This window comes from Felis catus, chromosome E2, assembly GCF_018350175.1.
Source record: "Felis catus isolate Fca126 chromosome E2, F.catus_Fca126_mat1.0, whole genome shotgun sequence".
NCBI lineage: Eukaryota > Metazoa > Chordata > Mammalia > Carnivora > Felidae > Felis > Felis catus.
In genome coordinates this window covers 16,545,978-16,572,619 of record NC_058382.1, presented here as the reverse complement: position 1 = coordinate 16,572,619, position 26,642 = coordinate 16,545,978, and the positions used below count along the sequence as shown (strand labels likewise).

At 39.3% G+C, this 26,642-nt stretch overlaps 2 protein-coding genes across 18 annotated transcripts in view; one reads left to right on the top strand and one right to left on the bottom strand.

The window, feature by feature from the left end:
* The window catches only part of ZNF790 (zinc finger protein 790), a 62,328-nt gene extending 48,739 nt beyond the window's left edge, over nucleotides 1–13,589 (bottom strand). For 6 of the 16 annotated variants that reach the window (XM_045045467.1, XM_019818742.3, XM_045045466.1 and 3 more), the window contains exon 1: nucleotides 5,943–6,333. The gene's annotated coding sequence lies outside the window, so the exon portion shown is untranslated. The other 10 variants (XM_023245443.2, XM_003997835.6, XM_019818738.3 and 7 more) reach the window with 4 other exon arrangements.
* LOC102900191 (zinc finger protein 345) overlaps nucleotides 1–26,642 on the top strand; it is a 138,547-nt gene that overhangs the window by 94,109 nt on the left and 17,796 nt on the right. Inside the window, exons 1-2 of one of the 2 annotated variants that reach the window (XM_045045444.1) lie at nucleotides 14,030–14,081; nucleotides 14,955–15,029. The exons of the other annotated variant lie outside the window; for it this stretch is intronic. The gene's annotated coding sequence lies outside the window, so the exon portion shown is untranslated. Of the gene's footprint in view, nucleotides 1–14,029; nucleotides 14,082–14,954; nucleotides 15,030–26,642 lie in introns of those variants that run through there. 2 annotated transcript variants of the gene reach the window in all.

The window sequence follows — 26,642 nt, the reverse complement described above, 5'->3', positions numbered from 1 at the left end:
CCTCCTGAACCAGGTTACATTCTGAACAACAAAGAAAACCTGGTTGTTCAGAGGAACCATATTTTAAAGAAATTGTCTTCTACTGCAGTAACAGAGGAGGGAACTCTTGAGCAGAAGACCCTAAAAACTACCTTTTCAGGGGAAAGCACCAGTGACAGCTATTCTGAGGTAATATCACATTCCAACAAACAAACAAACAAACAAACAAACACACACAAAAATTAGAAGTACTGTGTCCAAAGATATTGTTAGATATAAGTTTGAAATGAATGCCAGAATTCCCATTAGTATAAAGAAAACTGCCTAAAAAAACATCAGAGAATATTAGAAGTATTACCTAACATTCCACTATGAGTAAAAAAATATTTGATGATACAATCACAGCTCTGAGGCAAGACTACATGCACAAATGTTACAATGATCTCAGGAATGGGGAAGAAATGATGAATAGACTATATACAAGAGTTAGTAGAATTCAAGTATGAAAGAAAACACAGGCAAAACCATTTTAGGAACAAAGAATAAACTACAAGAAGCACAAGGTATGACAAATATAGAAAGTGTAGCATGGACAAAGAATACAGAAATTAGTGAATGGAACAAAATGAAACAGAGAGAGATAACAATTATTGGAAGAAAACAATGAAAGTCAGAGACAATCCAACCTGTAACTAAGCAGATCCCTACAGATGAAATCCAAATCAAGGAAGAGAACAAATATTAAAAACTACATTTTTAACATTAAAAAATAATTTCCTGAAATAAAGCATGAATATACATAATGAAAAGACACCCCATATGCAGAGAGAAAGGACTCAAAATGTTCATTTTGAGCCTTAATAAAATTTCTTAATAAACATTTCTTAATAAACATTTCTTAATAAAATTATTAGGCTAAAACCCATGGGAAATCAAGATAAAAATATCAAGTTACCCATGAGAAAAAGGAAATTCAGTTGTCATTAGACTTCTCCACTAAATTCAGTTCCCCAAATAGTGAGGTTAGTCTCTCCAGTATACTTGCGGGAAAATAAATGATAGAATCAAAGAATTAAAAAAAAAATTTTTAATGTATATTTATTTTTGAGAGAGGCAGAGTGCAAGTCGGGAGTGGCAGAGAGAGAGAGAGGGAGAGAGGGAGAGAGAGAGAATCCGAAGCAGGCTCCAGGCTCCAAGCTCTCAGCACAGAGCCCCACAGGGGGCCAGAACCCATAAGTTGCGTGATCATGGAGCTGCAAGATCATGACCCAAGGCAAAAAAACGGACGTTTAACCAACTGAGCCACCCAGGTGCCTCCAGAGTCACCCAGGGGCCCCCAGAGTCAAAGATTTTATATGCAGCCAAGCTGTCCTTCAAGTATAAAGGATATAAAAAGTTTTATGCTGCATGAACTTAGGGAATATTGTTCCCAGGAGTGCTTTCTAAATTACTGGAGGACATACTCGGCGTTACTGCCGAACACATTTAAAAGCAAATCTAAATTAAAAAATAAGATGGAGATTATGGTACCAGTATGCTGAATGGTCCCCAAAGGTATCTACTACTTGGTATTAACACTGTGTAGTTGCCTCCTGCATTGAATAGAGCAGATTTATGTACCAAGAAGATATTGTGGGAACGATGGAGGAGGATAGGTCAAAAAGGACATTATGGCTTCTACCGTACGTACTCTTGCTGTCTTTCTGCTCTGGGGAAAGCTGTATGACATGTCACAAGGACACTATAGCAGCCTTACAGAGGTCCACATGGAGAGGAACTGAGGTCTTTTGCCAATAGCCAAGTGAGGGAATCATCTTAGAAAGTGATCCTCCAGCCTCAGTCATGCTTTCAGATGACTGTGGCCTGGCCAAGAGTTTGGCTGCAACTTTGTGAGACACTAAGCCAGAGACTCCACGCTAAGCCACTCCTAAATTCCTGATCTGCAAAAATGGTGTTAAGATAATACAGTTTTATTGATTTTTAGGGTAGTATGTTTTACAGCAATAACTAATATAGGGATAAAGCTTACAAAATGGAAAAGAGACAAGTTCACTGATTGCCTCATTTATAATAACTGAGAGAGAAAGGATATCATTTAAAGCAGCCAAGTCATTAGTAGAAATACAGAAATATTAAAGAATAAAAACATGAAGTCAGAGAGAGTAAAATGTCAACTACATTTCAACTTACAAGTAAAAATTAGGAAATTAAAAGTTAGATTTAAAATGACAGTTTTTGGGGCACCTGGGTGGCTCAGTCGGTTGAGTGTCTGACTCCAGCTCAGGCCATGATCTTATTGCTCATGGGTTCAAACCCCGCTTCGGACTGTGTGCTGACAGCTCAGAGCCTAGAGCCTGCCTTGGATTCTGTCTCCCTCTCTCTCTGCCTCTCACCCACTCATGCTCTCTCTCCTTCAAAAATAAATAAACATTAAAAAAAATTTTTTTTAAATAACAGCTTTTACAATAGCAACAACATTTTCAAATACTTATAAATTTAACAAAATAAGTACAAGGCCTCTGCATCAATTACTACAAACAATAGAGTGAAATTGCAGAACATCTAAATGAATGGAGGAATTTATCACATTTATGAGATGAAAGGCTGATTATTTTCAAGATGTCAGTTTATCTGCAATATAATGGTATAAAAAGGTTAAAAGTAAAAGGATGGCAAAAGATATACCACGGAAATCATAATCAAAAGGATGCTAGAGTGGTTACATTAATATGAGACAAGGTAGATTTCAGAGCAGAGATTATCAGGGAGGAAAGATAGACTTTTCAACAAATGATGCCAAGTCACTTGAATATCTATAAGGGGAAAATGAATTGATCTTTACCTTACAACATACACAAAAATCAATTCTAGAAGGTTTGTACACCTAAATGTGAAAGATATTAATATAGAAGATACAAATATCTTCATGCCTCTGGGATAGGCAAAGATTTCTTTTTTTTTTTTTTTTTTAATGTGTATTTTATTTTTGAGAGAGAGAAAGAGTGCCCATGAGCAGGGGAGGGCAGAGACATAAAGAGACACAGAATCTGAAGCAGGTTCCAGGCTCTGAGCTGTCAGCACAGAGCATGACGCAGGGCTCAAACTCACAAACTGTGAGATCCTGACCTGAGCCGAAGTCAGACACTTAACCGACTGAGCCACCCAGGTGTCCCAGGAAAGATTTCTTAAATGGGGTACAGAGAGTACAAACCACAAAGGGAAAGATAATAAATAAAACTACAATTTACTGGGGCGCCCGGGTGGCTTGGTCAGTTAAGCGTCCGACTTCGGCTCAGGTCATGATCTCACGGTCCGTGAGTTCGAGCCCCGCGTTGGGCTCTGTGCTGACAGCTCAGAGCCTGGAGCCTGCTTCAGATTCTCCCTCTCTCTCTGTCCTCCCATGCTCATGTGCACTCTCAAAAATAAATAAACATTTAAAAAAAATTTTTTTAAGTTCATTGTACAAATTATGGAGAAATATAGAAAAGGCAAATGCAAATAAAAAGTAATAAGCAGGGGCCATGATCTTGGGCATTCTAAAATACAAAAGCCTAAAATTCATGATAAAAATAAATACGAATATCTCATATATCAACTCACAGAAGCAACTTAAAGCAGAAATTACAGGTTATATAAGATAAAATTTCATTCATAGAGTATTTTAATACATTTTAATCAATCAAAGACAAATAAAGTGGAAAACAAGTAAGTAACTACAGACTGGCCATATATTAGATCACAAAGAAAAGTTCATTAAATTCCAAAGTTAAAAAATAGCACAATGCAAGGGTGCCTGGGTGGCTCAGTTGGTTAAGCATCTAGTTCTTGATTTCAGTTCAGGTCATGATCTCACAATGGTGAGATTCAGTCCACATCGGGCTTCAAGCTGAGTGTGGGGCCTGCTTAGGATTCTCTCCCTCTTTTTCTGCCCCTCTCCTGCTCACTTGCTCTCTCCTTCAAAATAAATATTTTTTAAAAACTTAAAAGAAATCACAATGCAGCAAAACTGGAAATTACATGTGAAGAGAGGGCCTATGTGCTTTACCTGAATTCCTCAACTTTATCAATAGGGACTGAGTTCCCTTCATGTCATAGGGCTCAAGACTCCTCCACAGCACTAAAGGCTAAGACACTATACCATTATATGAGTTTTCTGAGTAACAAATTATCATAAACATAGTGGCTTAAAACAATACAAATTTATTATCTTACAGTTAGTTAGGCAGTTAGGTACAAGTCAGACACGGTTCTCACCGGGCTAAAATTAAGGTGTCAGCAGGGCTGTGTTCCTTTCTAGAGGCTCTAAGGGAGAATTATTTATTTCCTTATGTTTTCCAGATTCTAGAGGCCACTGGCATTGGCTCCCTGCCTTTAGTCAGCAATTTCGCATATCTCTGACCATTCTTCTTTTATCGTATCTCCCTCTGATCCGAAAGGTTTACTGACTTTAAGAATCCATTTGATTAGATTGGGCCTAATTGGATAACTTAGGATAACTCCCTCATTTCAAGGTTCTTAACTTAATTTCGTTGCCTTGTAAAGCAAAATATTCACAGGTTCCAGGGATTATACCCTATGCAGGGGCATTACTCTGCCTACCCCAACCATCTTTAAAGCTTCTATCCTTGGCTCCCCTCTTTCTGAGGGATACTCAAAAATCCACCTCTTTCTACCCCATCACTTCCTGTCCAACAGTCTTGAATCCAAGCAGAATATCAGCACCAATATCCCCTGTGTCCATGTTGTCCCTGTGTCCATCATAAGAAGCCCTAGATTCCCTGATAATCTCTCTTTTCAGACAGTGCACTCCCCACTGGCTGAATGTCCCCTCTTCCCATCCCTCTCTAACTCTTGACACTTTCTAGTAGCTCTCTGGAATTCATAACTCATTAATAACAAACTCCTCTTTTATCTCCAACCACTTTGAATATTCCTTTCACCTTTGGGTCTAAGGGAAACCTGGCTCTCCCCAGAGGACTCTGAGGGCTTTCAACATCCCCTTCCCCCACCCCCCCAGACTCTTGCCACTGGGTACGGAAGCAGGGCAGGCATCCTCCTTGCTTTAATTACTTTCAGACCTTTCTCCCTCCTCCAGAAAATCTCCAAGTTGGAATTTCACGCCTTGCGATTACATGTAACTCACCACATCTCAGGATATTTCCCCTTGTTTTTTGAAAACGTGAGCTCATGGCTCATTCTCTGCAACACTACAGTAGCCTGCTTTATTCTTGGGCTTGGCTCACTCATTCTTACTTGCCCTTAAAACTTTTTCCCTCCCTCGTGGCTCATTACCACCAGCATACTGAGGCGTTATTTCCCGGTCTCTGCCCCCATCAGCTGCTGCTCCATTTCTCTGCTCATATTTACAGAGAAACTCTTGGAATGTGTTCTCTACACTGTCTCCTATTACTTTCCCCTCGTTCTACACTACCCTACCCAATCCACCTAACGGCCACCACAGAAACTGCTCTCCACACATTTACGAATGACTGTTACTAAACACAATAGTCTGTTTCTGGCTCCACCGCTGCTGTTACTACACTTACACACATGGTCACGCACAGAGTGATGTAGTCACAATCATATACATGCACAGTCACACCTAAATACGTGTGTAAATACGTATTTAGTAAATACGTCATTACTATCCGGTACAGCTCCCGTCACCATCGTGCCCATGCAAACGCAAACACACACACACACACACACACACACACACACACACACACACACACCCACCCCTACCGCTCCTGAGCGATTACCCATATGCCGATCTCGTACCAATTTCACACAGGCACCCACAGATCCCATCGAGATCGCTGGCGCGGAAGCAGACACACACAAATACAGCTCCCTACCGTCTGCCTTCCCAAACCCTCTTGCTAGCAAGGCCTGAGACTCCGAAAACATTAAGCCCTCACTGCACTCCTCAGGGTCATTCCGCTTCCGGATCTTAGACTTACCTGACCCTGCGGTCCCTTCAAAAATGTTCCGCAGGGACTCGGGCGCAAGCCTTCCTATGGTCCTGAAAGGGCCAGTGTGCGGACAGGAAGCTGCTTCGGCTATGATGGACATTGGAAAATGCAGTCAGAGCATGGACAGCCTTTCAGAGATCTCACGATCTCAATTCACAGGCCTTGGCCCCGGGCCCACATCCTTTCCCTGGGCAAAAATCATCGCCTTCACAGTTGTTCACATCCGTGGCCAGGAGCTATTAGTTCCAGGCCGCGTTTAGAATGCAAGACTCAACCCAGGCCTCCACGCTGCTTCCCCACAAATGGATGCTCCAGTCTGGAAACCTGGACAATAAACCAACGCGGCCTTTCACCGGAAGTAGCTTTGGACGCGATGGCCCCTGGGAAACGTAGTTCAGCGCTCAGAGGAAGGATGTAATTCTTTGCAGGTTGAGTTCTTTATCTGGGCATCTGATAGATATGGTGTGACAGAATGGTTCGGTGACCAGCGAGTCCTTACTATCTCCGTCTGAGCATTGGCCAGGTGTGGTGGATATCTCTTATCCCACAAGGCTCGACCTGGGGGTAGGCCGGGGGTAGGCCCGGCCCCAGGAGGGTCCCCTATCTGCCAAGTCATGGGAGCTGCTTCTTTAATGAGGTGTAGTATCCCTTACATCCTCAAATACCTTATTCCCATCCTCCAGTTACCCTTAGAGAGTTTGGTTTAAATTAATATTCAAGCTTACATTAGTATTTTGTAAATGTTGTTCATGTCTTAGCCTTTTTTTCCCCTGAAGTTAATACTTGCTGGCTTTTAAAATTTGCTTCCCTTTCTCTGTGCTCATTATGTAGATGGACAGTATGTCTAAACTTTCTGATGGAGTGACTTTTTTCAGTACTTTCAAATTCAACCTTTAAAAATAATTGCCTTTAAAATATTTTTATTGTGAAATAGGAAAGACCTGAAGACAAGTGCATAGAATGTGTATGTTCAGTGTAATTCAATAGTAATGAAGAGTATATTTGGTATCTCAAGAAGAAACAGCCTATGCATATAATATTTCTGATCCCCAGGCCCCAGCTGATCACTAACTATCCTGCCTGGCTGGTGGGGTAATAATATTGTGAAGGCTGCTTTTGGGCAATTAACTTTAACAATGGAAACCTGAGTAAGGTAGAAGGGCCCATAGTAACCCCCTGGCAGAATATAAACATGCTCTTTAGGTGACCCACTTCAAAATATCCATAAGCCCTAGCTGACCAATGGGTTACTTACACCAGGACACGGGGACCATAAAAGGAAAATTAAGGGGTGGGAAGCCATAGTTAGTTACCACACCTCCTCACTTTCCCTCTTTAATTAACTACAGCTTCCCACCCCTGCCGCATGGCAGACAGTCTCTGCTTTGCCTTTGTGCCCACTGCTTTCTTGCGGTATATTCGATAAACTTCTATCTCCTTTGTTCTGCCTTGGATGAATTCTTTCACCATCCCCATTGTCAGCTTCTACCAGATCTTGTCACCCCACATTTGGTGGCTCCCATCGAATCAGGGGACCCCACAAGTATCTTGGCTTGTCAGTTATCTATCTTTAAAATTTACATAAGCACATATCGTATGAATTTATCTTGCTTAGTTCTTAAAATCCTAACTGAATTAACTCAAAACTCTACACTAAAGACTTTGCAGAAGAAAATGTATGCCCACTCAGGGTGAAAATTATTTTCCTCATTACTGTTGTGTCATGGGACCCCAAGATCAACACTCTGTCCAAGGTTGAAAGATTCACTAGAGGAACTCACAGTGAAACAATACAAAGGGAAATTAGCAGAGAAAAGGTGCATGGAACAAAGTCCAGGAAAAACCAGCACATGTTTCCAAGGATCCTTTCCAAGTGAAATCAAAGAGGACATTAATTTCCCCTGCAACAAGTTTTGACAACACATGTGAAATGTTGCCAACCAGGGAAGTTCACTAGAGACTCAGTACCTAGAGTTTTTATTGTGTGCTGGTCACATAGGGAGCCTCTGCCAGGCACATACTAAAATTTCAGAAGGAAAGCAGATATTTAACAAATTATATGATTTACACAAACAGGCATAGTGAGCCATTTTTGTCAAATAGGATAGTGTGAATCCCCTCTGGAAATCTAAGTTCTAGGTGCAAGCCAAGGGCCAACTGTGCAAGCAGACATTTCCAGGGATAAGAATTCTCAGGTCTGCTATGCTAAGACTTTTCTGCACACCAGTGTCCTAAACAAAATGTCTGGCTTTCAACAATAACAAAAATTAAAAGGCATATGAAAATACAAGGAAAAAAAAAATCAAGATGTTCCCAAGAGATTTAAAAAAAATCCTAACTAGACTCAGGTATCCTTAGCTTGTTGCCGTGTAACTTCAATCTATACTCTGTCTTCACATGGCCTTCTCTTGTATGTCTTTTCATCTTCTGTTATAAAGACACTTGTCATTGGATTTAGGTCACACCCAGATTATCTAGAATGAACGCACCTAGAGATTCTTAATTATGTCTGAAAAGAAAATTACTTTTACTAAGTAAGGTCACATTCACATGTCTCGGGGTTAGGATATGGACATATCTCTGGGGGCCACAATTTAACCCACTGCAATCTGTTACTATGTTTATTCTTACCCTAATAAATTTCCTTAGAATTCTCATCCTCCCAATATTTTTTTTTAATTTATTTTTGAGAGAGAGCGCACACGTGCACATACGTGTGAGTGGGGAAGGCAGAGACAGAGGGAGACAGAGCATCTGAAGCTGGCTCTGCACTGACAGCAGAGAGCCCGATGTTGGGGCTCACACTCATGAGCTATGAGATCATGACCTGAGCCAATATCAGGAGTCAGAGGTTTAACAGACTGAGCCACCCAGGCACCCCTCATCCTCTTACTGTTATAAATGACATCTAGATACAACAAATAAATGTTTCTCTTTAACACAGACTGTCTCAGTGGTTTAGGAGAGCAAAGACAAAATTCTTCATCTACCCCTTAAAATTTGCTCATTCCATAGTTTTATTTCAGTAAATAACAATTCTGGTTTTCAGTTACTCAAGCTGAAATACTCGCATGAGCCTAGGTTCTTATCTTTCATTTCCAACATCAAATCTGTTACCTGATTCTTTCAGCTCTATCTTCAAAATATATCTGAAATCCAACTCCTCTCATGACTACCAGTGCAATCACCCAAGACCAAGTTACCATCAACTCTTACCTGGATTATTCCAACAGCTCATTAGCTAGTTTCCCTGCTTCCTTTTTTTTTTTTTTTGTCCCCCTACACTGTATTCTCTAATCAGCACCCTGGTCTCTCTCTCTGTTTTTAAAGTTTTAGCTATTTAAGTAATCTCTATACCCCATGTGGGGCTTGAACTCACTACCCCAAGATCAAGAGTTGCACAGTTTTCTGACTGAATCAGCCATGCACCAAGTGATCTCTTTTATTTTATTTTTATTTTTTAAGCTTATCAATTTATTTTGAGAGAGAGCTCAGGAGGGGCAGAGAGAGAAGGAGAGAGAGAGAATCCCAAGCAGGCTGCTCATTGTCAGTGAAGAGCCTGATGCGAGACTTGAACTCATGAACCGTGAGATCATCACCTGAGCCAAAATTAAAAGTCAGACACTTAATGACTGAGCCACCCTGGTCCCCCCACCCCCACCCCCAAGTGATCTCTTTTAAATGCAAGTCAGATCATGTCACTCCTCTGTGCAGAACCAACATTGCCTTCACATCTCACTGAGAAAAATAAGCAAAGTTCTTACAATGCTCTCTAAGACCTTCCATAATTGATCCCCTCATTAGCTCCTTCTTCTCATCTACTATTCTTCACTTTGTCACTGGACCAACTTGCTGCTTTTGAATATACCAGGCTTGTAGCCAACCTATGGCATTTCTATTTTGGTGTTTTCTCTGTTTATAATTCGCTTTGTCTAAATACCTTTAAATGCCACTGCTTCTTCTTTTTGGTTTTGCTCAAGTATTTTCTTTTTAGGCTTCTCCTAACTATTCTATTTAAAAGGACAATTCCCAGGGTTCCTGACTGGCTCAGTCAGAAGAGCACACAACTCTTGATCTTGGGGTTGTGAGTTTGAGCCCCGCATTGGGTGTAGAGATTACCTAAATAAATAAAACTTTAAAAAAAAAAACAACAACACAGGGGCACCTGGGTGGCTCAGTTGGTTAGGCAGCCAGCTTCAGCTCAGGTCACGATCTCACAGTTTGGGAGTTTGAGCCCTGCGTTGGGCTCTGTGCTGACAGCTCGGAGCCTGGGGCCTACTTCAGATTCTGTGTCTCTCCCTCTCTCTCCCTCTCCCCTGCTCATGCTCTATGTCTCTGTGTCTCTCAATAATAAATAAACTTTAAAAAAAATTTAAAAAAACATAAAATTGCAATTCCCTTGGCACTTGCTATCCCATTTCCAAGCTTTATTTTTCTCTTTAGAGCTTACTCTTATCTGGAATACTATATATTTCATTTGCATGTTCATTGACCACTTTCCCTGACTAGAATATAAACTCCTTGAGGAAAGGAAATTTTGGCCATTTTTTTTCACTGATGTTTTCCTAGAATATAACCTGGCACATATAAAGGCTCAATAGGTCAATTGAGCTGTTAAATCAAAAATACAGTGTTTGACAAGAACAGGAAACATGAACTTTCATAAGTTTTTTGGTGGGAATGGAAAGTGATTCATCTTATGTGGATTGCAAATATTTATACAATGCCTCTGACCCAGCACTTCTTAGAGGAATTTATTACAAAGATGCCTGCACATCTGTGCAAAGCTGAATATATAAAGATATTCATTCTAGAATTGTAGAAACCTGAAATCCTAAAAATTCACGAATATGGTATGAAAGTATGACATTTCCCCCACCACAAAATACTATGCCACCGTAAGAACAAGGAATATGTATTAATATGGGATGTCTCCTAAGAAATAATAGTAAAAAATAAGATGCTTTATATTAAAATTTGTGAAAAATAAAGATAAGCGGCCTTATATACATAGATATGTTGGTATAGTCATAGAATTACTCAAAGTAGTTTACATAAGAAACTAGCCACAGTAGATACATGTAGAGAAGAGAAATAGTGAAAGGGAGACTTCTTTTTTTTTTTTTTTTCACTATAACCTTGTTTACATTTTTAAGATCAATGAGATGATTCCTTTAAAAACAACTATGAAATGGGGCACCTGGGTTGCTCAGTCGCTTAGGAGTCTGACTTCAGCTCAGGTCATAATCTCATGGTTTGTGGGTTCAAGCCCCATGTGGGGCTCCGTGATGATAGCTCAGAGCCTGGAGCCTGTTTCAGATTCTGTGTCTCCCTCTTTCTCAGCCCCTCCCCTGCTCATGCTCACTCTCTCCCTCTTTCAAAAACAAAAAACATTAAAAAAATAAAAATAAAATAAAAACAATTGTGAAAAAAAAAAAAGTTGACAGAAAGGAGAGCCAGGAGGAAAGTTACTAAGTTCCTAAGCTAGTAACTTTGAGAGGTGATGAAGGTTGCTGAAATAGGACTGTGAAATGCAGATGTAAAGTATAACCCTGAAGCTTTTAGCAATGGAAAGATAGAAAGCAGAATGTAATAAAAAGAAACTGCAGTGTGCAACAATAAGTTTTGAAAGACTGCAGATTTATGAAGGGCTGAGTGCATATGTAGACTCTGAAAATGAACAGAATATGGTCCTCTAGGATTACTTAAATAAAAGAGGGCACTGATAGAGGAACAATGAGGACAGAAGGGTTCATGTCAACTGAAACTCAAGGAGAGTAAGGCCTATGAAGGAAATTCTGAAAAACATTTCAGGGCCGTCAGCTCTATCACTGAACATCTATGTTCTGCCTTATTCCACTCACTCTCTTGGACACAACCTCCTTTACCTTTCCTCTATTCACCACCCATGGCCTCTCTTCTTGTTCCAACTTAAAGATTTCATTCAGTTTGGTGATATGATAGTCCATATATATGATATGATAGTCCATATATAGGAAAATGACCCAAGACTTTAATTCAAGTACCATCCCCAAACTCAGACTGAGCCTGGGCCTTTCAGGACGTTACCATATAAAGAGGAACGAAAGAAGTAACATTTTACCTTAAAGGTTGAGCATATACAATGATATAGCAGAGGGTTGAGAATATCTGAAGCTTGCATCTCAAAGCTGAATCTACTATGCCGTGTAAAGGTTCTAAGTATTTCAGAAATGGAAAAGAGACAGCACTTTACTTTCAGAAATTGGATTATACAGAGAGCTATCCACGCCTAATATGGCTGTGTTGCTCTAGTTCTCCAGCATCACATTGCTGTACAGATTCCTCTGAACATCAATTATTTTTTTATGTTTATTGATTTATTTTGAGAGAGAGATAAAGGCAGAGAGAGAATCCCAAGCAGGCTCCATGCTGTCAGCATAGAGCAAGACACAGGGCTTGATCTCATGAACCATGAGATCATGACCTGAGCTGAAATCAAGAGTCAGACGCCTAACCCACTGAGCCACCTAGGCGCCCCCATCTGAACATCTTTAAGTTGTGGCTGATGCTCCTGTTTGAATTGAACAATCACGTCTCTGAGTGTTTACTCTACCAATGACTCCCAAAGAACAGAGAAGAGTAAATGTCTGGGGGCAAGATTGTGGACAAAACAGGTACCCCTATAGCAAAATGTACCTTGTTTAAAATGTCATACTGATTTGTTATTCTGTTCCAGAACAAATGTTTGGAATCCTAAGTGTTTATATACGAATGCTGCAAGTTATTTATTATATAAATTATGTAGCTTTTCCCTCTTAAAATTGAAACTCCAGGAAGACATGCCCTTATTATTAGTTTGAACAGGAAATGAGGCTTGCAGGATTCAGATTCCTCCACCATCTCAGCCACCCATGCTGAGATGACCCATATTTAGGTGATCACATAAATACTCACACTTACCCACAGATCCACACACAATCTTGCCCCACCACATGCACACAATTATTCCAACCTCACACGCCCATGATATGACCCTCTAGCCTCACGAAGTCACACATAGTCTTGATCCCACCACTCTGTTCACACTCACCAATTTTACTCACATGCAGTTTCCCTTACACTCAACTATCCTCCTCCAACCAGTCACACATGTAATCTCACCGCTGTCTCACACTTTCTTTGCCTACCTTCAAATACATAACTGGGCTTGAAGATTTCTCCCTTTCAAACTTCCCAGGCTGGTTTGGTCACAGATTCTCCCGTCCACATTCAGGTTCGTTCTCCTGGCTCCCCGACAAGTTCCGAAGCAGTCTGCCTCAAGAACATCTTGGTACTCAGCGCAAAGCAGAATTCTGAGCACCATCAGGGCACTTAACTGTGGCCAGCTTCTAGAGGAGGCAGCTTAGGCAGCTTGGCCTGGTCCATCTGGCCATTGGCAAAGGCCAGGACTGGGATTCCCAGGATGCTTGAGAAGGATGCCTGTAGGACCTAGTATGTTACAGGTGAACTACCAAAGCTGGAGAGAGCCGCTCTGAGGGCTGTGTCAACGAAAAATTGCATCAGACAAGTTAAACAGGTAAGGAAGACTTTATGAAAGATTGTTGCAATAGAGAGAGAGAGATTGAACTCAAGTCAGTATATAACATAGCAGGGATTTATATCCAATGCACAGCATGAGGGAGTCAGTGGATAAAAGATTACTAAGAGGAGCGTGGTTAAGTATCAAGGGCAGGGGGATTCTTGCTGAACTAGGGTCTGCAGATCAAGGACCAGCCATGGTCAACAGGAGTGCTCACAGGAGCCTGTCTACAGTTTGGTCGACGGAGTCCTTAGCTGACGCTCGCGGAAGCCCCCGGCGCGCGGCTCAGCGGGAAGGCCCAGTTTTGGCCAGGTCCGGGCTCCACACCTCGGGGAAATTGGGATATCCAGGCGACAGCTTTCCAGAAACCTGTCGCATTCGTACTACATCTCCCAGAGGCCTCTAGGCTCAGTGCTCCCTCCCGCGAGAACTGGACCTTCTCCTGAGCAGTGGGTGGGATCTTCTGGCGGGTTGGAGCAAACGGCCCCAGGGCGCTGCGGGAGCTCCTGCGTTCGACTTGTTCCAAGTAGAGTAGAGAGGTACTACTTGTACCGAAGGAGGCGTAGGTGAGGTGGCCCGGAGCCCGGGATTGGGCCGGCGTGTCTGGAACCTCTGGCCTGTGCAGGGTGTGTGGGGAGCCAACTGAGAGGGGGAGATTGTGAGGAGGGTGTGTGTCTGAATGTGACTGTGTGCCAGTGTGAGCGTGTACGGAACTGTGAGGGCGGGGAAGGGGGGCTTGATTTGCGGTTGTGATTGTTCATGTGTAATGAGGTAATTGTGTGACCGGGTGTTTGCGCGTGTAGCGTTCTTTGACCGCGTTTGTAAAACTGGGTGTCTTCTTGTGTGTGTGTGTGTGTGTGTGTGTGTGTGTGTGTGTGTGTGTGTGTGTTTATGACCATTTGCTGAACTGTGGGTATGGGATGCCTTAACTGTGAGATCGGTGATTGTGTTTACCCAAGGTGTGTGTATTTGTGATATTATTAGTGTAGGGTGCGTGTGAATTCGTTATTGTCACTGTGTCCCCATGAAGTGTGGCAGTCGGAATGTGAGAGTGTGGGGTGCCTATGACTGCGATTGTGACTGTGTCTGTTCCTGCAGTGTGTATGCTCGTGTGACCATGTGCAGCCAGTTGTGTTTAGGTTTGGGGTGCCTGTGTCCTCGTGGCGTGAGTGAGTTTGTGGGAATATGTGTCCGTATAGCACTGTAGTTGTGGGGCGCCTTTGTGTGCCTTTGTGACTCCAGCGCTCTGTTCCCAGGAGACCTCTGTGAGCTCAGGGACAGATTCTGCCCAGAACTACAGTCACCCTGCTCCTGTCTTGATGCTGGTGTTGAACAGGCACCCTAGCCTTGCCTGACCTACATGTATAGGTGACGGGTGGTTGGCTGACCTGGACTCCCAGAAGAGCCTGGTGTTTCCTGACTTCTTTCTTTTTCCCCAGCTCTGCTTTGCTTGCACAGACGCTTCCAGAGTGGAGGAAAGAATGGCTGTTGAAAATCCACAAGGCTCCTGCAAGGTAGTTTGTTGTGTTGTTTCCCCTTTTTCCCTGGAATCCCCTTTTCTTTGTCAGGACTTGACTTGCTTTCCTCCTCTTGAAAATTCTTGTCCATCAGGTGACTTGATCCCTGGAATTTCCCCTTTGATAAAATGTGAGTGACTGCACCCCCTAACCCCTCACACACCTGATTTTCTCTTACTAAGTTGTCAAATGGTTTAATTTTCCTTTGTGCTGTCTTAAAAAAAAATACTGTTTCCTCCTACTTGTAAAAGTAAAATATGATTATTTTAAACAATTTCAGAAGTACATCTTTTGAAGAAAATGTCCATTCCCAGTTAAAAACCAATGCTTACTTTTTTGTATTTTCTCCCCACTATGTTTTATGTACATATATAAAATGTGATTTTTAAAAATTGAATTAATTCAGCATTTACCATTATGGCCTACATTTTTTACATAAAATTAAATTTAAGTTTTTTCCCACATGATTTAATATTTGAAACATTTTTAGAAGTGTGTATTTTTTTTGAATGCCTCTGGCTTATTTTTTTTGCTCTTAAATTATATACAGAAATAGCATATCCTACTTATTTGTATTGTTTAATATATAATTGTAAAGACTCATGTAGGGAGTACCTAAGAAATAAAATACAACTATCTCTAAAGAAACCTCTGATGTACCCCTCCACAATCACAAATAACTGTGCTCCTCTGGTAATAACCACTGTGATGTTTTCTTTGCCTTACATTTGAATTTTAGTACCTACGTATGCGTTCCAAAATCATATAGGTTTAGTTTGTCTATTTTCTCTCTTTGTATGAGTAGACATTCTTTTGTGTTTTTTTTAATAAAAAAATGTGAGCTTCATTCATGTTTCCTGTAATTACAGTTAATTTTTTCCATTGCCATATATATATATATATATATATATATATATATATATATATATACATATATATATAATCTTGTATGATAGCATCACAATTTACTATTTATCCTTTCTGTTTTTCATGGATATTTGACTTCCAGTTTTTTGTCATAACAAGCATTGTGACCACTAGTATTTTGTGCACATATTTTGGTACACATGTGCTTGCATTTCTTTAGCATATATACTAAAATTGTGGTTAAGTTGCTAAGGGATAGAAATTGTACATCTTCAGTTTTACTAGACAGTGTCAAACTGTTCTCTAAAGATACTGTGCAAGTGTTTTACTTGTATCAGCAGTTCACAAAGGTTCCTTTTGCTCCACATCCATGCCAGCCCTTGGCATCATCATACTTTTAAATTTTTGACAGTTTGGCGGTTGTCTAATGTTATCACATTTAATTGATAGTTCCTTTATTATCAATGAAATGTAACACCAATTCTTGCCCACCTGGGCGTCCTTTTTTGTAAAATGCTTGTTCAAATATTTTGCCAAATTTTAATTGGGTTGTTTTTCTCTGATTATAGCAATTGATATATATATATGTGTATATATCTTCTGTATAATTGTGACTAAATATTTTCTTCTGCTCTGGCTTAGTTTTTCATTCTGGTGCCTTTTGATGAATATAGAGGTTCTGGTGCCTTTTGATGAATATAGAGGTTCTGGATTTAAATGTAAAGAATCTTTTTTCGTAGTTAGTTCTTGTTTAAGAAATTTTCTGCTACGTAGAGGTAATGAAGATTTTCTCATGTTCTCTTCCAGAAGCTTTCTAGCCGTTGGTTTTAACATGTAGGTCTTTACACTACCTGGAATTGATTCCTGTAGGTAGTGATTTAATTTCATTTTATTCCCCATGTGGGTATCCAATTGTTCCAGTATCATTTATTGAAAAATTCATCTTTCTACACTGATTGACGATACCATTTTAGTAAAAAAAAATCAAGTGACCACCTATGTCTACATGTATTTTGGGAGATTATATTCTGTTCCATTGCTCTATTTTTCTCTTGCAGCAATATCATGCTATCTTATTCGCTGTAACTTTATAATATTTAGAGCAAGTCCTCTTTTGTTCCTCAAGAGTGTCTTGGCTGTTTGTGTTCTTATGCATTTCCATATAAATTTTTGAAATAGCTTGGTTGCACTCAGGCATCTTTTGTGACTTAGATTGAATTGCATTGTATCTATAATTGTATAAATAGAAATTTGGGGAATCTTGGGGTGACTGGATGGCTCAGTCGGTTAAATGTCCAACTCTTGATTTCGGCTCAGGTCATGATCTCATGGTTTGTGAGATTGCACCCCCCATTCAACTCTGCACTGACAGTGTGGAGCCTGCTTGAGATTCTCTCTCTCCCCTCTCTCTGCCCTCTCTCTCCCTCTCTCTTAAAATAAATAAAAGACATTTTAAGTTTTTTAATGTTTTTTTTTGAGGGAGAGCGAGTGAGCAAGGGAGGGGCAGAGAGAGATGGAGACACAGAATCTGAAGCTGTCTCCAGGCTCTGTGTTGTCAGCACAGAGCCCAATGCAGGGCTCAAACCCATAACCCATGAGATCATGACTTGAGCCAAAGTTGGATGCTTAACTGACTGAGGCACCCAGGCACCCCAAGACATTTTTTTTTTAATTTTTTTTTTCAACGTTTATTTATTTTTGGGACAGAGAGAGACAGAGCATGAACGGGGGAGGGGCAGAGAGAGAGGGAGACACAGAATCGGAAACAGGCTCCAGGCTCTGAGCCATCAGCCCAGAGCCTGACACGGGGCTCAAACTCACGGACCGCGAGATCGTGACCTGGCTGAAGTCGGGCGCTTAACCGACTGCGCCACCCAGGCGCCCCAGCCAAGACATTTTTTAAAATCTTGAAAAAAAAAGAAATTTGGGGAATCTTCTAATAATACAAGCCTCTCAATTGACTTAGGTCTTCTTATTGTTTCTCAACAAGGTCTTGCTTATCTCCTGTAAATATTCCCAGGCAATTAGGAATCATATAATCCATTCTATAGTATTTCCTTTTTGCATTGAGTGCCAGGAATCTGAGCACTTCAAATAATGATCAATCCTGGTAATAATTTTAGCCTGGGTTTTTGATATTGAGTACCTATTACCTGTGACCTTTGTATATTATTAAAACATTTTTTTTCTTTAATTCTTAGTCTCCTCAAATACATTTTTGAAACTGGGGACATTGGGTCGTCTATGTGGCTCAGTCGGTTAAGCATCTGACTTCGGCTCAGGTCATGATTTCACGGTTTACCGGTTCGAGCCTTGGCGTTGGGCTCTGTGCTGCCAGCTCAGAGCCTGGAGCCTGCTTCAGATCCTGTAGATCCTGAAGGCTCCACTTGCTTCAGATTCTGTGTCTCCCTGTCTGTCTATGTCCCAACCCCACTCGTGCTTGCGCTCTCTCTGTCTCTTAAAAATAAATAAAAACATTAAAAAAAGAGAGAGAAAGGAAGTAGGGATATAAAAATTAGGAAGGGGGCGCCTGGCTGGCTCAGTCAGTGGAGCATGCAACTCTTGATCTCAGAGCTATGAGTTTGAGCCCACGTTGAGTGTGGAAATTACTTAAAAATAAAATCTTAAAAAAAGTAGGTATAGACTTAGATACAGATAGATGCTTACTGTCTAATATTTTTATTTTTTATTTATTTATTTTTTTTAATTTTTTTTTCAACGTTTATTTATTTTTGGGACAGAGAGAGACAGAGCATGAATGGGGGAGGGGCAGAGAGAGAGGGAGACACAGAATCGGAAACAGGCTCCAGGCTCTGAGCCATCAGCCCAGAGCCCGACGCGGGGCTCGAACTCACTGACCGCGAGATCGTGACCTGGCTGAAGTCGGACGCTTAACCGACTGCGCCACCCAGGCGCCCCTCTAATATTTTTATTTTAATAACATTTTGGTCCAATCAATTCTGTTTTGTATGGTACTTTTACTGTTCTCTTCATATTATGTTTTATAACTGCCCTTACCTCTTCCCACTACCCTCCACTATCCTTTGTCAGGTAGTTTCTGCCTCTGCATCTTTGCCATCTGTTCTCAATAACTGTTTAGTTTAAATATTGGCTCCTTCAGGAAAAGAAAGAAACACCATATCTCAGATTATTTTACCTATGCTATTCTCTCAATAACACGGTGTAAAAAGTATGGGCTCTGGTATCAGATGTAGCTTCTGATCTCAGCTGCACCACCTGTGAGCTGTTTAACCTGCAAATGAGAGGCTCTCATTCTCACTCAGTGTCGAGAATGAAATCAGATATGTGTGGAACACTTGGTACACATCAGAAGTTCGGTAAATGTTAGCTCCCTTTCTCTAGTTCTCATTCTTGGGAACTTTATATCAATTACAGTTTAAAGCCCTTAACTAAAGGCCTTTTGGTGGTTCCCAAAGGATCTTTTATTTTAAATTGAGGTATAATTGACATGTAACATTATATTAGTTTCAGATGTACAACATAGTGTATTGGTATTTGTATGTATCTTGAAATGACCTCATAGTAAGTCTAGTTAATATCATCAGCATACATAATTTTTTCCTGTGATGAAGAGTTTTAAGATTTACGCTACTAGCAGCTTTTAAATATGCAATACAATATTATTAACCGCCCATGACTTCTTTCTTTTACAACTGGAAGTTTGTACCTCTTGAGCCCCTTTTTCCCATTTCACATCCCCCACCCCTGGTCTCTGGCAACTATCAACTATTTTCTGTGTCTACAAGGTTGGCCTTTATTCAGATTCCATATGTAAGTGAGGGGGTGCCTGGGTGGGTCAGTCAGTTAAGTGTCTGCCTTTGACTCAGGTCATAATCTCCTGGTTCATGAGTTCAAGCCCCACATCAGGCTCTCAGCTGTCAGCATGGAGCCTGCTTCTGATCCTCTGCCCGTGCCCCCCTGCCCCTCCCCCACTCACACACTCTCAAAAATAAACAAACATTAAAAAAAATAAATTCCACATGTAAGGGAAAGTATATGGTATTTATTTTGTCTGACTTACTTCACTTAGGATGATGACCTTGAGGTCCATCCATGTTGTCATAGATGGCAAGATTTCACTCATTTTTATGACCGAATAATAATATAAAATCTCTTTCTTCATCCATCATGGGTCACTCAGATTGTAAACTATCTTGGCTATTGTAAACAATGCTGCAGTGAACATGGTCTCATATGTCTTTCTGAATTAGTGTTTTCATTTTCTTTGGATACTCAGAAGTGGAATTGTTGGTTCATATGGGAATTCTGTTTTTAATTTTTTGAGTCCTTACTGTTTTCTGTAGTGGCTACACCAATTTACATTCCTACCAATAGTGTATAAGTGTTCCTTCCCTTTTCTCCGTATCTTCCTCAACATGTTATTCCTTGTCTTTTTGATAATAGCCATGCTAACAATTGTGAGATGATATCTCACTGTAGTTTTGATTTGCATTTCCCTGATGGTTAGTGATGTTGAGTATCATTTCATGTACCTGTTGGCCATCTGTATGTCTTCTTTGGAGAAATGTCTATTCAGATTCTCTTCCCATTTTTAAAATAAAATAGGTTCTTTGCTATTGAGTTATACTTTCTTTATATATTTTGGATATTATCATATACCCTTGTCAGATGTATGATTTGCAAATATTTTCTCCCCTTTTTATTCTCCCCTTTTTATTTCCTTTACTATTCAGAAGATTTTTTTTGTTTGATATAGTCCACTTTTTAAAAAATATTTAGAGAGAGAGAGTGTGTGTATGTGTGCACTCTCATGCGCGAATGGGGGAGAGGCAGAGGCAGAGAGAATCCCAAGCAAGCTCCATGCTCATTGCAGAGCCTGACATGGGGTTTGACCCCACGAACTGTGAGATTATGACCTGAGCTGAAATCAAGAGTCAGACCCTTAACCTGAGCCACCCAGGTGCCCGTCCGCTTGTTTATTTTTGCTTTTGTTGCCTTTGCTTATGGGGTTATATCTAAAAAATAATACCTAAGACCAATGTCAGGGAGCTAACAGCCTCTGTTTTCTTCTAGGAGTTTTATGGTTTCAGGTTTTACATTCCAGTAAAATAATTTTGAATTAATTTTTATATGGTGTTAAGATAATGATCTAGTTTCACTCTTTCCATGTGGCTGTCTAGTTTTTCCAACACCATTTATTAAAGAGACTGTCCTTTCCTTTTTGTATATATTTGGATCCTATGTTGTAAACTTTTTGACCATAGTTTATTTTTGGGTTTCTGGTGCATAGGTTTATTTCTGGGTCTGTATTCTGTTCCATTGATCTGTGTGTCTGTTTTTATGCCAATACCATACTTTTTTGATTACTATATCAAAACAATCATATACAGTACTTTAAAATCCGGGAGCATGATGTATCCAGCCTTATTCTCTGAAGGATCTTACAGGCAAATTTTGCTCCCCAAATGCCTTGTAAATCATTGAGAGCCAGGATTATGCATTTCAATTCTCTTATATACATAACTTTTAATCCATTTTAAGTTTGTTTTGCTGTGTATTGAGGATCTGAATTCAATTATTTTTCATTTATTCAGTATTGTTCCAGTGTCTTTTATCCAGTAATAATTTATTTCCTTTTCCATTACTTTGCATTACCTTCTTGGTGTTATATTATTTAAATAGGCTGTATCCTCTATTTGAAAGTTTTTTAATTTAAAATTTAAAAAACTGTACTTGTACCTATGCCATGTTTAGATCATTTCCTTTTACAAATCTTTGAATACCGATCAAATATGTCACTTTTTTCTGAAGATAGCTGTATTCTCTGTTCCTTTCATTACAAAATAATTATTACAACAAATTTAGAAAATGCAGAGAAGCAGAAATAAAAAAAACAAAGGTCATCTGTAGTCCTACCAATTAACGATTGCTGTCACATTGTTAGAGCAAATACTTAGAATTCTTTTTTTAATGTGATCATACTATGGTCACTGACCTTTAACCCATGTTTATCATGCCTAAGTACCTTATGAATAGCTGTCGTGTTTTTACACATTTATCTTTGTCGTGAGTTGTAATGGTCTGGTAGTGTTACCATTTTATCAAGCCTCTTTTGTTGAATGTGGTTTGCTTATAAACTGTTGCCTTTGTAAACAAGTATCCTCTTAGCCTGAATGGCTAAAATTCTTAACTTTTATTTTTAGTTAAGTAATAATTATATATGTAGTCAATGAATATATCTTTTTATACAAATAATTTATATGTTATGGAAGAGCTCAAGTTCCATGTGACCACAGTCTCCAATCCCAGTTGTATATCCAAAGTTCCCAAAGGTAGCTACTGTTAAAAATTATTTATCCTTTTTACCTTTATCCTATACATTTAAATATATGGACACATGTATGTGGTAATGTTTTGTCACTTAAAAGTTTATCTATATGAAAAGAATTATAAGTATATCCTGCAAAATGTGGAAAGTAACTGCATTATAGAATTGGTCCAAGGTTTAAGTTGGTTCATGTAAAATCCTTAGAACAGGATTCTTAGCACATTCACTTAGAACTTCCACTTAGTGTGAGTTGTTTGGTAATTATTGTTACTATTTTGAAATTTGCTTTATTATTCTGTGTGGAGAATTGTTCACATAAGTATAGAACTATCTCACTTTAATTGCTTCATGTAAAGCCATATTTTGTAGTACTGTGGTATGTTTAATCATTCTTTGGTTTTTAAACATTTAGATTTTATATAGTTATCACTGTGGCAAGCACTATTCCAGTGAATATTTATGTACAGGCATTCTCTAAGGTATATACTAAGAGTAAAATTATGGGGACAATAGAGTACACATATTTTAAACTTCAGTAAATATTTCCAAGTTAAACTTCACAATAGCTTGTTCACTTCACAGTACTCCTAGCTGTCTCTGACAGAACCTGTTTCTCCACTTCTAGTTAGTTTACTTATGGCTACATAAGGTGCAAAAAAGCACTTGCAACAAATAGGGACAGAGGATTAATGATTTCTTTTAATTTAATCTAGTTATTCTTAACCTTGGTTATTGATGTCTGGGTCCCACCCACAGCAATTCTGATTTTAATTCATCTGGGATATGGCCTAGGCATCATCATTTTAAAAAAAGCACTGATGATTCTAGAATGCTCTCCACAGTTGAGAACTAATGACTTAAAAGCTCATACAAGGTGACAACAAAAACACTGAGATGCAATTTGTCTGCAGTGGGGTTCAAGCTCTAGAATTTTTTAAAAGCTACCCAATTGGGGCGCCTGGGTGGCTTAATTGGTTAAGCATCTGCCTTCAGCCCAGGTCATGATCTCACAGTTTGTGAGTTTGAGCCCTGTGTCCGGCTCTGTGCTGACAGCTCAGAGCCTGGAGCCTGCTTTGGATTCTGTGTCTCCCTCTCTCTCTCTCTGCCCCCTCCCCAGCTTGTGTGCGCGCTCTCTCTCTCTCTCTCTCTCTCTCTCTCTCAAAAATAAATAAACATTTTTAAAAAGCTACCCAATTGATTCTGATTGCAGTGAGAGTTAATCACTGACTTAGGCAAATCATGATTCATTTTCTGGAGCTGCTGGGTACTGTAGCTATCAAAAATTAAAACAAAACCAGTCTTGTAGCAAGGAAGTAGAGGAGGGATGATTTTGAAGGAGGCAGTCAACAATGCCTGCCATACCTGTGCTCTTGCCAGCAATTAATATGAAACTGTCATTGGTCATTTTAGCAGTGTTTTGGGAGAAAACCTAAAGCATATAGTATACACACATGCTTAATCATCAGTCTTCATGTTTTTCAAAAGCAAGCCTTGAGTTTTGTGAATCTTACATACTTTATTAAATTTTTTGTAGTCTGTTTTTATCTTCATTAATCCTTTCCTGCTGTTTTTTGAGATTCTTTTGTTAGAATATTGAATTCTGATCAGTTTTATTTTATTTTTTAACGTTCAGTGTTACTAATTTTTATGTTTGTAATTTTCCCATGTCCAGGTTTTTTTTTATATATATATTGCTCTCCTTTTTACTTCATTTCTAGTATCTTGTATTTCTATTTAGTTTCATATTTAACGTGAGAATTATTGATAATATGTCTTGTTTTGGGTAACTTTTCCATTTTGATTAAATTTCAAACTTGTAGAAAAGTTACAAGAATAATACAAAGTAGTCTTGTGTACTCTTTACTCAGACTCACCAATAGTTTTATTTTGCCCTATCTACATTATCATTCCTATATGTGCTTGCAGTTGTTCTCTCTATATATACATGTGCACACACACTTACACAATACACACATTTTACCTGAACTATTTAAGAATAAGTTGTGGATGTTTGCTTGTTTACTCTTAAACACGTCAGTGTGTTATTTCCTCAGAACAAGAGCATTCTCTTATATAACCACAGTACACTTATTAAAGTAAGAAATTTTAGCAATTATGCAATACAGTTATTTAACAGTCTATATTCAAGATTTTTCACTAGTCCTAATTTCTTTGTAGCAACTCACCCTACCCTCATCCTCCATCCCCAGGCACTGTCCAGGATACAGTCTAGGATCACACATTGAATTATTGAATTTAATATCATGTCTTTTTTTAGTCTTCTTTACCTGGAAGAGTTCTCTTTCTCTGTGTTTCATGACCTTGACATTTTTGAAGAGGGTAGGCAAGTTATTTTGTAAAATGTCCCTCAGTTAGGGTTTGTCTTATGGTTCCTAATACTTATATTCAGGTTATAAAATTTATGGCAGGAATACAACAAAAGTGATTGTATCCTTCTCAGTGCATCCTATCGGGATACCTCATGTTGACTTGTCCCGTATTTGGAGATGTTGACTTTGATAATTGGTTAAGGTAGTATCTACTGTGTTTTTTCACTATAAAGGTAATAGTTGTCTCTGTAATGTTATGTTGCATATGGGAGATATGTTGAAAGTGTAAATGATTTTCCACAAACTTTCACATACTACTTCTAGCATCCATTGGTATTACTTTCTGGATCCATTATTACTATGATGCTTTCAAGATTTTTTTTGTTTTATTTGTTTTGTTTTGGTTTTTGGTTGTTTTACTTCCATCATTTTGTCTATATTAATTAATTGGCATTTTATCATAAAGAAGAGTGGTCCCTTCTTCACTAATTACTTATTCATTTGTTATGTCAGTATAAATTCATAGATTTTTATTTTGCTCAATGAGGTATAATCTTTTACTATTTAGTCTGATACTCTAATTGTTCTGGGTTTGGCCACCAGTAGCCTATTCAGGGTGACTTCTGCATCCTTTTAACTTTCTATATGATTCTTTGAGACTTTCCTTACTTTCTGGCACAAGTTGCAATAGGCTCGTACCCAGATACTCTCTTAGCTCCAGCCAGAATTGAACCATTTCTCTAAAGAGCCTGGTTCCTTGCAGTAAAGAATGTTTAGAAACCAAGATCTGGTTGCTAGGACTATAGTATTCATTCTAGTTTTATCCTGTTCCACATTTGTATCTTCCTTCTCCGATAATTAAAAACCTGACTCTCACATGCTCATTATATTTACTAATTTGTTCAATTCTAGAATATACAAAAATAGTTTTGGAACTGCTAACCTATACAATAACAAATATCAAATACTAAGTGTAGTTCAGTATTTGTTTATAGTTCTCTTTGTTTAGAGTAAGGATAATAGTTAAAATACTGTGTTCAAATTTACTTGGGTTCATTTTTTTGTTCCCTCCTTCAATGCGGTTGTATTATTCATTTGAAATACATTTAGATTTATTTGTTCCTGTTTGTATGTGTTTGACTTTTCAAAAATTATCGGTTCATTCTGACTGATTTGATTATAGGAATTGGTAAAGCATTAACATGGTTCCAAAAGTTAAAACTATACAAAAAGGTACAGCTGGAACATGTCACTCTGCTCCCAGAACGCTTGTTTTAGTGAATATTATGCACTGAATTGTGTCCCTCCAAAATTCATATGTAGAAGCACTAACTCCCAGTATCTTATAATGTGACTGTATTTGGAGATAGGTCTTTTAGAGAGATAATTAAGTTAAAATGAGGCTGTTAGGGGGGACTCTAAACCAACCTGACTGATACCCTTTTATGAGGGGAAATTTAGACACAAAAGGAGACACGGGGGATGCTCATGTACAGAGGAAAGACCATGTGAGGACAGTGAGAAGGTGGTTATTTGCACACCAGGGAGAGAGGCTTCAAAAGAAGCCAAACTCTCCAACACCTTGTGCTTGGATTTCTAATCTTCAGAATTGTGAGCAAATAAATTTCTGTTGTTTATACCACCCAGTCTGTGGTATTTTGGTATGGAAGCCCTAGCAAACTAATAGTATGTTATTTCCTCCTGGCCCATAGCATAAATCTGTCTCCCTGGAACATGTTGAGGTTGGACCCTTGTCTAATGGCAACAGAGTGGTTCTGTTGTATCTTGAGGAGAATGAGCATGACCTTTTAAGTTACTGCTCCAGGTGATGCTATCATAGGATTTTCAATCAGAGGAAAGCTACTTTCCCAGACACTGGATTGCAAGTTACTTCCACTGTTAAGAGAGTCCCCAAAAGACTTGGTGGGGGGGCTCAAGATTGTCAGTTTCATCTGGGTCCCAACTAGATGTCCCCATTCCATATTTAAGCAACAATTTTTTTTAATGTTTATTTATTTTTGAGAGAGAGAGAGAGAGAGCACGAGCAGGGGAGAGGCAGATAGAGGGAGACACAGAATCCGAAGGAGGCTCCAGGCTCTGAGC